Below are 12,061 nucleotides of genomic sequence, written 5' to 3'. Positions count from 1 at the left end.
AAAAAAAAAAGCTATAAAGCCATTAACAATTCAAAATTATCATTAAAAAAAATAAATGGCAAAACAAAAAAACTATACACAACCAATTCTAAAATTGTAGATAATTGGAGGTGTAAACATGAATTAGGCTTAAGGAGTCTACGATTATGACATGTTTCTATGTGGACGCAACAGAGTGAGGATCCTAAAGGAGCAAGTAGATAACCTGCCTAACTCAGATAATTCGTTCAAACTAACCCAAAAAAACCGACAAAAAATACAACCCGAAAAATCCGACCTTCATTTCAAACTACCTAAATTATATTGGGCAGGTTGAAATTTTTGGCAACCCGCCTAGTGTAACCCGACCCACCTAATTAAAGATTTGTCTATTTTTTTTAATTTTATATTTATTTAATTATTAATTATACATATATAAAACTAAATTCAAATTAATTTTTTTTATATAAAAAACCCTATATGTTAAAGTAACAATTGTTTTAGTTATAAATACAAATTAAAAATAGATAAAATAATAAAAAAAAAAGTGAAAAATGGTTTTTTTAGAATTAAAAAAAAAATGTTTTGGTGGTTAACTGATGGTCGGGTTGAACTTCAATTTTTTTTTTTAAATTGGATGAGCTACCGGTTGAAAAGTACCAATCCGATCATAAGTTTATGTTTGTCAAAAATCCACCCAACCTGCCCAAACCGACCAATAAACACTCATATATTTTTTATTGAAAAAAATTACATTCAATATGATTTTTATTAAGAAAACAAACTTATTTTTTACCGTTCTTTTGATAAAAAAAATTATTTTTTTACGATTATTTTGACATTTTTATGATTTTGGTATATGTGTGTGGTTATGTAATTGTAGATATTTGGTAGATGTTATATACAAATACCGTAGTTTTATAATAAAAACATTATTTTGTCCTAAAAAATTGTATTTTTTATTTTACTTTAAGAACTGTAAAAGAAATTATAAAAACATACAAAATAAGTATTTTTTTTTAAAAAAAGTCCCTTCTAAATATATCTAGTTTGGTACGACTCATTTAATATTTAAATGAAAATAATAATAAAAAAAATTAAAATGGAACACTTGGATTAAAATAAAATGATAAAAATGTATTTTAATTATTCCAAGAAAAAAAAGCTAGAGTTGAGAATAAAATATTAGAGTAATGATATGTGCACTAAAATTATGCACCAAAACATTACACCAACTGATGTGGTAGTTTTATTTAACCATTTAAATTTATTTATGCCGGAATCTGCTGTTTTAGATTGAGATCCTTTCATAAATACTCATTTTTTATGATTTTTTTTTTACATTTTTACGGTCTATTTTTATTTTACATTTTTACTAACTCAAGTTTTCAAAAATACAATTTCAATGTTTCAAAATTACAAAAATACGATTTACACTAAAAATCAACCCACAAAACATAATATTAAAAAAACAATAGGAAAACAACACGATAACAACACAGTGCAACTCATTGCTTCTAAAAAAAAAACAACAACAACACAAAAAGAACATCAAAAAATTCATTCTCACATTTTAAAAAAGCAACACACTACAATACAATATAAAAAAAAAACAACTTAAATACAGCATGACAACAACATCACAATAATACAGTATTGAAAAAGGAATTAGATTTAGACAACAATTCATTGTATTAACTCAAAATAAACTGAAAAACAACCTTAAAACAACTTTGCCCTGTATTTTTAAATGCGTCAAAAATAAACTTAAAATATATTTCGAAACAACTAAACATATATCCAAAATAAACTAAAAAAAACAACATTGAAAAACTTATTACTGCATTTTAAAATGTGTCAAGAAAAACTAAAAAATTTCTCAATTAGAAATCAATTAAACATCAACACAACAGCATAACAACTATACATAAGCTTAAACAACTAAAAAAAATAACATGAAAACAACTATACATAAACCTATATATTATTTATGTAGAAATATTTGGGTGGTATTTGATTATAGTATGATTCATACGTGGGTCAAGAAATACATTAAAAAAGTTTACCCTCAAATTGGAGGGGGAGAGGCTAAGAAGACCATTGATGATGAAACCAAATACCTACTCAATCATATTTACACACACATATGTAGATATATATATACACACCTATATGCTAAGACATATAATATATATACGCACATACGCATACACATATGATGTATATACACACCCATAGGCATACACATATAATATATGTACCCATACATATGAGTTCTTGGATGAATGATTTAAGGTGAGGAAGATGCAGAAGTTTGAAGGTCACAATGACAAGGTATGGAGTTCTATGTATTCGATCATTGGCATCAATGACACACACACACACACACACACATATATATAAGTCTCTTCAAACAAACCAAGCCTCGACAACTGAACTTGGACATCGATTGACTTCTTCACTGACCTCCACGACATGTTCGATGACATTTGTGTCTTTCTGTCAGTGACTTCCGGCAACTTCTGTGCCTTTCTTCACTGAACTCAGAAGCTCCTTCAAACTCTGCAAAAAAATGGCATGGTGGGTAATGGCATCGTAAAAATATAACTCAAGATGTAAAAAAGAAAAAATCTCCATTATTCCGTATAAATGAAAAAAAAAATTGATACGGTGTATCGAGTAATTTTCCCTATTAAAAAACTATGCCATATCAGTTGGTGTAATATTTTGATGCATAATTTTTGTGCATATATCATTTGTAGTGAAGTTAAGACAACACAATCTTCATCGTATGATCAACATTTGTATAGTTTTAGGCCCATGAAAATTTTATTTAATAATTATATAATACTAAAGAGGAAATTACATTTTATATGAGATTTTTAATAGAGTGTACAAAAATATGGTTTTTTAAAAAAAAAATGTTAATCTATGACTTTTTTTTAAGAATTTTCATTTTTATGGGTCTATTTTCCTATATTTTTGTATAAAAGTTGGTTTATACCATAGTTTTACTCTTAATCAAGTTTTATTAATTTGGAAGGGTATATTTGTAATTTAATTATTATTTTTTTTAGCTTAATTGTTTTTTTATATTATTTTTATATAACTGATTTTATATTAAAATTTTCTTTGGTTGTTTTGCACTTTTTTTTTTAATATGAATTGTGTTTATTATTATTTTTTATTTATTGTAAACATTTTTTTCTTATTTTTTTTAGATTGTGCGTTTCTTTTTTCAAATCTTGGATAAGGTAACCAGTCACTTGATTGATCTTTGACAGTTATGTAAAAAAAAATTCTAGAGCTAGTTTAAATAACATGTACCAGGAGGGGTAACCAGTTACTTTGAGATGAGTAACCTTCTGCTGTAAGAGGGGTAACCAGTTACCATAATAGGGGTGGCAGGTTACTCATATTAAATATGAAAAAAAAATATCAAATTTGAAGAAAAAAGAGGAAGAACACTTCATTAAAATAAAAAAAGAAGTAACTATGATTTTAGTAACATAGGCAACCAGTTACCATAAAAAACCCAGAAATATACACACACACATTAAAATGTGAAGGTAACCAGTTACCCCCAGAAATATACACACAAAGAGAGAAAGAGTTTGTGTGGCTGGGGTTTGAGAGAGAGAGAGAGAGAGAAGAGTGGAATGCTAATTTTACAATAGTACCCTTGTTTGGCTGATGTGTTTTGGTTTTAAATTTAGCTTCTATATTTAATTAGCTAGTAATTGTATTTCTCATACTTTATCTTTTTCTTTAATAAATTTTCCCATACAAATTAACAAAAGTATAATTCTCATATTTTTGCACAATGATGGTATAAAAACCATATTTTAAAAAAAATTCCCAATACTAAAGGAAGTGTCAAAACACTTTGATTCATTATAAGTGGAGGCGGAGGTGCAGAAGCATGCCAGCAGAAACATATGTGTTTTATTATTAGAAGAAGAATGCTTCTGAGTAGAGATGGAAATTTTCCCCATGGGAATGGGGCTCTGTGGGGATCTACCCCTAATGGAGCGGGGACAAGGGCCATTCTCTATCCCCGAATGTTTAATGGGGCGGGTATGGGGATATCACTTCCCACTCCAACGAGGCCCAGTTAAATTTTTTTATTTATTTTACATGTTTCTTTATGTGGTTTTGTAGCATATTAGTAACTTTTTAAAGATTTTTAATTTTATTTTGGCTAATATTTAATACTTTGAGCTATTAATATGGTGTAATATATATTAATTTTAGGTAATCTACATTTTTTTAGTTTACTTTTTAACCATGGGGATTCCTCAACCCCAACAAAGATTCTCCGCTCCGCCCCCGACGGGAAATATACGGGGATGGGAGCGGGGACATGGATTAAAATAGTTTACGGGTTACCCGCCTTATTTCCATCCCTACTTCCGAGTGTGGTTAGACGGAATTAATTATAGAGAAGGCAGAGGAAGCTTATTTGCTTTAATGCTAACGTGGACCAATATCAGAATAAGTCCTTGACTTTTTTTCCCTTCAATTATTTTGCATATAAATAATAGTTTAGTTGCTTGTTTTTTTTTTTGAAATATTTAATTGCTTGTTAAAAGGATCTTAATCTCATTTCTTTTCACAAATAATTATTCTGCCAATCTACTGATTACCCACATAGGATTCTTTTAACAAGCAATTATCTTTCACGTCATAAATCTATCATGGTATTATAGCAAATATATTTCCTTAGAAACCTCTAACATTGATCATTCTCCTCTCTCTGTAGTACCCCCCCTCTCTCTATCATTCTTTGGTCACTGCCAGTGTAATGTCCGAGGGCATGTTTCAATCGAATGTCTTATATTTTACCATCACCAATCCTATATGCCTCCTCCTAAAAAACTCATTGGCAATCTCCCACATATGTCACCACTATCGATCATCACAGTGGCACAACTAATCATGTCACTACTAATTTAAACAATCTTGCTATTCACAACGGAACAAATGATATTTCCATTGGAGATTGCATTGGTCTTTCTATCTCCCATATTGGATACACATCTCTTTCTACCCCTTCTCACATTGTTTCATTATCTAATGTTCTATGTGTGCCTACTATGAAAATAAACCTACTTTCTATTTCACAGTTTTGTCAATCTAACAACAATTCTATTAAATTCTTCCCTGATCTTTTATGTGAAAGATCAAATCACAGGGGCAATACTTTTGTAGGGACAGACTCACTTGTATATCACGCTCAACTATGGAAGTTGAGTTTATAGCTCTAGCGGCAACTCACAAAGAGGCCGAGTGGCTTAGGGATCCCCATGATGGACATTCTTTTTACTGCGGATATGGTATCGACAATCTTGATACATTGTGATAGTCAAGATACTCTTGCTAGAATAATAGCGTATACAATGGGAAGTCTAGACATATAAGTCTAAGACACGAATATGTGAGATAATTGATTCAAGATGGAATCATATCTATCTCATATGTTAAGACTAATGAGAACTTAGCGAATCCATTTACAAAACCTTTTGTGAGAAGGTTTGTAAATTCTACATCTAGAGTCATGAGACTAAAACTCCTAGAATAAGAGATTCACCAATGATGGCAACCCAACTCCAACCTTGTTAACATCAAGGGAAAGAGTTCAATGGGTGTGAACAAGTCATTGATAAGTGGATAGTTTCAACATTAAAATAATTGTTAATTCCATCCAAGATGGTTAGTGTTGGTTGCTACCGAGTGAAGGTTAAACCTAAGGTTCGTAATGAAGTTCGGTTGAGTGCAACAAACATCTCTAAAGGTACCAAATATGCTGTAAGAATTTCACCTATGTGAACTTAGAGGCAGTGTCGCCTCTCATGGGAGTTGAAGTTTCTCCCTGAAAAGTTCATGAAAGGATGATTGCATGGCCATATTAGTGCTACGCGAGAAAAGTGGGAAAATGAATGATCAAGTGGAGGAGTATGAGGTATCAACGCTTTTATCATAATGGATACTTGGTTCAACAAATGATTTTGATAAGACTTTGTGGTACTTTCATTAAGGTAAATTTCAAGCCGAAAGACACTTTATTTTAGGCACCAACACTGTATCTAAGCTCGAAAAAGAAGTTTGTATTTAACTAAGTGGGGGGAATGCTAGAATTGGTTAAAATATAAAGCCTAAGTGGTATTACACAAGCTAGGTGTTGTTGGGATTAGTTCCCTTTAAGGCATATGTTTTGAACAATGTTTTATGAAATGAATTTTTGCATATAGTGTTTGTTTATTATTATTATTATAATAATATTATATGAATATCATAAAATTTCCAAATTCGTTATTGTGACTACAATCTTGTATTGGTACAAGATGATTAAGATTGTAGGGAACAAATTTAAATAGTTCGCAGTAAAACAAAGTTATGTGGAATTTTTGGATTAAATACTGTAAGTACGGTTCACTAGTATTATTGTAATGCTCTGGTTAGTTAATACCGTTACACTGTGTATTTTAAATAGTGCTTCACTCGCTAAATGAGTCATTAGGCTATAAACGTGCATCTAAATGTGATTAATGGTCTAGGGTTAAAAATTTCGGTTAAAAGGAATGGATAGTTCATTAAAACATTAAAATGTACACGGGATCCCATAATAAACATTTACAAAGTTGTTTATAGTTCCAGAAGGGTCATTACAACTCAAAAGCTACAACCCGCCAACCTAAGCGGCGAAAATAGGGTTTAACCCTAGTTCCTTTGAGAAATCTTGGCCGTGGTGGTCAAGCGACCGCATATGTACACGCCGCCACCTAAGCACTCCAACTCATGGCTGGTCCAACTTTCCTTTCCCTTTACCTGCACCACATAGCACCCGTGAGCCAAGGTCCAGCAAGAAAACTTAAACACGCTCACAAGTAGTTAATAATAAATCATAGAATCATAATAAGCATGCCCAACAGTAAGAACCCTACTCATGCATGCAAATAAGTGACTACAATGTCACACAGGGCCTGCTGCCCTAACTAGATGAATAAGTCATCCCGTGGCCATGCCCTAGGATATGGGACTAATAAGTCACCCGGGGACCCATTTCCCTTTCCTCTGTATAACCACCCTTAGGGATGGCCCAACGTACCTGGCGTTGAATTTTCCACGACCATTAGGTCGGACAAGCGTATAATGAACTCCTGATTAGGCTTAACCAATACGACCAGCGCTCAACACACTATTATCGTCCTTGACTCATAAATCAATGCTTATGCTCGGCGCTATTGTCAACCTTGACTCATAAGTCAATGCTTTTCTCAATTATGTAATGCTAATAGACATTCATCATATATCAAATGTCCATATACAGAGCATTTAGCGTGCTTGATCAATCATTCACAGGCATAATCATAATCATGCACATTACATAATGGGTGCAATTTTCTTACCTCAGGTCCGAGTATAAGGTAAAATAAGAACGACCCTTGAGTACGATCTTGATCCCGTGCCCCTAGTGATAACCTAGTCACAACCAAGTATAGAATCCCGTCAATAACGAGCAAACACAGGCTTCCAGACCAAGTCCTAGCCTCCGAGACATGGAATTCTACTAGACCAGGTAGTAGGATCGATCCCGAGCCCTAAGGTTTAAGTTCCCGCGCTCAAAACCTCCATTGGACTAAACTTGTCATTTTCACCGTGGCACACCCAATTAGGGCCGCGATGCCCCACGCTAAGAGCCGCAACTCTCCCAACTAGAGAGCCCAGCCCCCAAATATACCAGACACGGGCTACAACGCGACCTTGCCTCCTGAAATCAACTTGACATCTGAGTTCTTGAGGGCCACAGCGCAACCCGCAAACTCAGTTTTCTTAGCTAGAAATCCACTTAGAAACCTCCTCAAATCCATACCAAACTCACCAATCAACCACACAACATCCATGGTACATTCCAGGCAGCAAATCCATGTTGGATTAGCTTATATAGGATCTTTATTTATTTTCATGTATATCTAATATTAAACAAATTAATACGAGATAACCTTAAACATGTTTCTAAAATTGAATTCAAAGAGAAAAAAATAATAGAATACTTACAGTATACGCAGCGGAATTAAAGAGTCCTTCCTTCAGTTTTTCTAACTCTTGTATCCTCTCTATCGCAGAGTATTATCAAGAAACTGAACCGATCTTCTATTTTCTTCACAATCTTCCAATGTATCCTTAGAACCACCTAGACTAGTGTGGGCAATTCTCAACACATGAGATAGATATAGAGAGAAGAAGAGAAAATAACAAAGAGGCTTAGAAAAAGACTTGTGTTTAGAGATAATCTAAAACTATCAGAAAATCTGACTTGTGACTTATATTTTGACTTCTCTCTAAGCACTCCTTTTATAGACTCAATTAGGCCATTTAATTTAATTAAAAAAAATAAAATAATAACCATTTTGAAGCCCTAGGTCGAAATTATCATGGGCTATAGGCCTGTGAAATTTCCCATTTGATTATAAGCCCATTGGACTTACAATCAAGGCCTGTATTATTTTCTATTGATTTAATTAATTAAATAATTATTTAAATCCTTTATCAAATTAATTATTTATAATTTGAACCTTGATTTAAACTTATTTATTAATTTAGATACTAATTTATCTTAATTAATAAATCAGCCATAATTTCTCTTTTCTTCTCAAAATTACACAACTCTGTGAAACTATCCAAAATTGACTTGGTCAACTTTGATAATTCTAATTGATAATTAAATCAATTAATTGAGACTATCTAGATAATTTTATCCAAGGTACAATGGGGACCATGGGCCTATGAAATCAAGCTCCAATAAGTTATCATAAATCTAACAAATAAATTTACTAACTTATTAATTCCTCGGGACTCCACTATAGACTCGGAATTGCACTCTTGAATTCATAGAACGCTTTATAACAAATATAGATATGCTATTAATTATCCATTGTTACAACCATAATTGTCACTCAATCCTCTGTGGACGGTCTACAATGAGATAGGACTAAAATACCGTTTTACCCCTCATTGTATTTTATCCTTAAAACACTTAGTTCCTTGTAAATGATATTTCAGTAAACTAATTTAATTACTGAAATGAGATCTCTATCATTTAACACCTTGAACCAAACTAAAAGGAAACCATCGTTTCACTTCTTCATCAGAAGCTATAGATGTTCATATCTATGATTAACACTCCCACTCAATTATACTACCGAGTTCCCAAGATGTAAGTATGGGCTAGTCCGTAGGGTAAGCTGGTAACGAACAAGTCAAAGAACTCAAATAATACAATCAGTTAGAATACTAACCACTCAGAATTAAGATTGAATTGACCTATGGTCAACTATATGATATGACTATTATAGATAATAACGGTATGTCTACTTATCTTATCAACTGTCAATATTGGTCCAGTCCGATGTAACAAATACATCCGATCTTATCTACTTTGCTAATGTTCTGGAAAGAACATAACACTGTAATGTGTAAGTAGATCATATCGTAGATTGGCAACTCAGTGTAAATCCTGTGCACTGACTAATCTTAGAACTAACTTATTTTGAACATATAATCATATTTATATTCCACTATGATTACGTCACTATAAATAAGATTAGCTATATGCTTGGAATTTAATAGAAGTTTATATTAAACAAATAATCATGAAAAAAAAACATGTGAGCAAAGTGATTAACCAAGTCAAAAAAATGATTTCTATTCTTTTATTGATAATAAAATGAGATTACAAAGAATTTGGGTTTTAATTAGGGCATAAAACCCCAACAATCCAGACTTTCCTTTGGATTAAAACTCAGTAAATCGTAAAGATCCAATTAAAAACTTAAGAAACTTAAAAAAATGGAAACTCAGAAATTCAAAGCTTAAATTACCTTTGATTATGTCATTTTCCAGTTAAATCCTTTGGCTATCAAGCTTCTATTCTTCCCTAGAATCTTTCTGACTCTAACCTTGCTGAATTTGAGCCCTATAACTTGTGTTTCCTTTGAAAGTGCAATGCGTGGTAAAAAGGATAACGAGAGAGAAAAAAATGTTTGAACTCTGTTTTTGACAGGTTACTTCGAACTCAAGTAACCTTAAGTAAAACCCAAGGCTTGGGGTCCCAAAAACGCCCTTGAGGGTAAAATAGTAAAAATTCCCAAAATTTCCTCCTGATCTCACTAACTCCCAATATATCATCAAATAATCATTCCCATTACTCAATATCCCGGTAATGTACTAAATACTCAAAATACCCCTTGACTCACCCCAAGTCAAGTATTAATCCCGTTGTGACTTTCTCGCTAACTTGCTCTCTAGGATCACCTCGTGCCGAGTAACCCAAATATATCCACATAATAATGTGGTCTCACACATGTAACACATACATGCCAAATATACCCATAACAGGCCAAATTACGAAAATTTCCATTCTAATGAGAAACGAGCCCGCATGCATATTTAATACACCTAAACATGCATATAAAGTCATATTATAATATAACTCACATAATCATGCAATAATACACATATATATCACATAAGCACATACTTTCCATAATTTGCCATCCTGGCCCCCTAATCAAGGCCTTAAGCCCTATTAGGTAATTTGGGACATTACAATTATGAATACTTGTAATCTAGATCCGGATTAATGATGTAGTAGGACATCTTAGTGGAGGTACTTTGTATAAAGTGATTATACATGAACAAGGCCCGATATGCTATTAATACTTAATAATACCGTTTACTTTATAAGTATTAATTAAACATACCAAAAAGATGATCATATTCAAATTGATCTTAATGCTAAAGTTATTATGAACTTCTGTTTATTTCATATGATTTCTTTGATTCATTCGTTATGGTTTGTCAGAATAATCAAGCTGAAAACTTTTGTTTTGGGAACTCATTGATGTAAATGGTTGAGGACATAATATACAGATATGGAATTTATACCTTTCCGAGAGGAGTTGAATAATGGTTCTCTTAGGGTTGGCTTTTGGAACTAAAAGGTTATTGAGCTCAAATTCATAAATAAGTTTATGAATTAACCTTCACTAGTAAAGTTAATGGTACTTAAGGAAACAAGATATAATTAATGAGATTAAATAGTAATTAATTCCTACTTTAATTATGAGCCATTAATAGAGGAATGAATTGTATGTAGTGATTAAATCGATGGATACTTTTATGTTTTAAAAATACTTAATAATTTAATGTCTATAATTACAAGAGTGCAATCTCATATTTTTAGTGGAATAATATTGAGATTAATAAATTAATGTTATTATATTGGAGCTTGAAATTATAGGTCCATGGGCCCCCGAGATGGTTCTATCAACACTATTCAAGGTAAGAGTTGAAGTTGAGAAAAATCAGGAAAACGACATATTTGGAAGAAATTTGTTCTTCAGGGTCAAATATGTAATTGAGACAAATTAATTAATTAATATATTAATTTTCAAAATTAATAAATTAATTAGTTATATTTTCAAAAATTATTTTTTTTAATTAAAATGGCATTTCCGAAAATAACATTTAAATAATTAAGATAATTAATTTTGAATTAATTAGCTTTATTTTTTTTAATTAAAGTGAAAAAGATATTTTTGATTATTCAAATTGGATTTGAATATGAAATGATATTTATTCTTTAATCAATATGATAAATAAGTTATCATGTTTAGATACTTTTGAATAAAAAATTATTAAATAATAATTAAAAGAAAATGGTTGGAACACATCCCTGAAAACAGAGATGTGTTACATGCCAACTAAAGTGCATGCACTGAAGTTGGCGTGTAACAGAGTTTATTTATTTAATAATTGATTGATAATTTGAATGTTTTTGAATTTTCAATTTAAAAAATTTAATTAATTCTTTTATAAATCTATGAGATGGAATTAGTTTTTAACATAAGACTTTTGACAGAAAGAAAATAGATCGTATTATTTTCTCTAACCCTGGAAACTGTCTGAGACCTAATATTCCAAGATCTCATGTGTTGAGAATATCTTGTAAATCATAAATTTTCCCTTACCATTACTCTACGTGCCCACACACGTCTTGAGGTGTAGAGATACATCTTTG

The sequence above is a fragment of the Humulus lupulus genome, chromosome X (assembly GCF_963169125.1).
Source record: "Humulus lupulus chromosome X, drHumLupu1.1, whole genome shotgun sequence".
In the NCBI taxonomy this organism is placed as follows: domain Eukaryota; kingdom Viridiplantae; phylum Streptophyta; class Magnoliopsida; order Rosales; family Cannabaceae; genus Humulus; species Humulus lupulus.
This window is presented reverse-complemented; position numbering follows the sequence as displayed.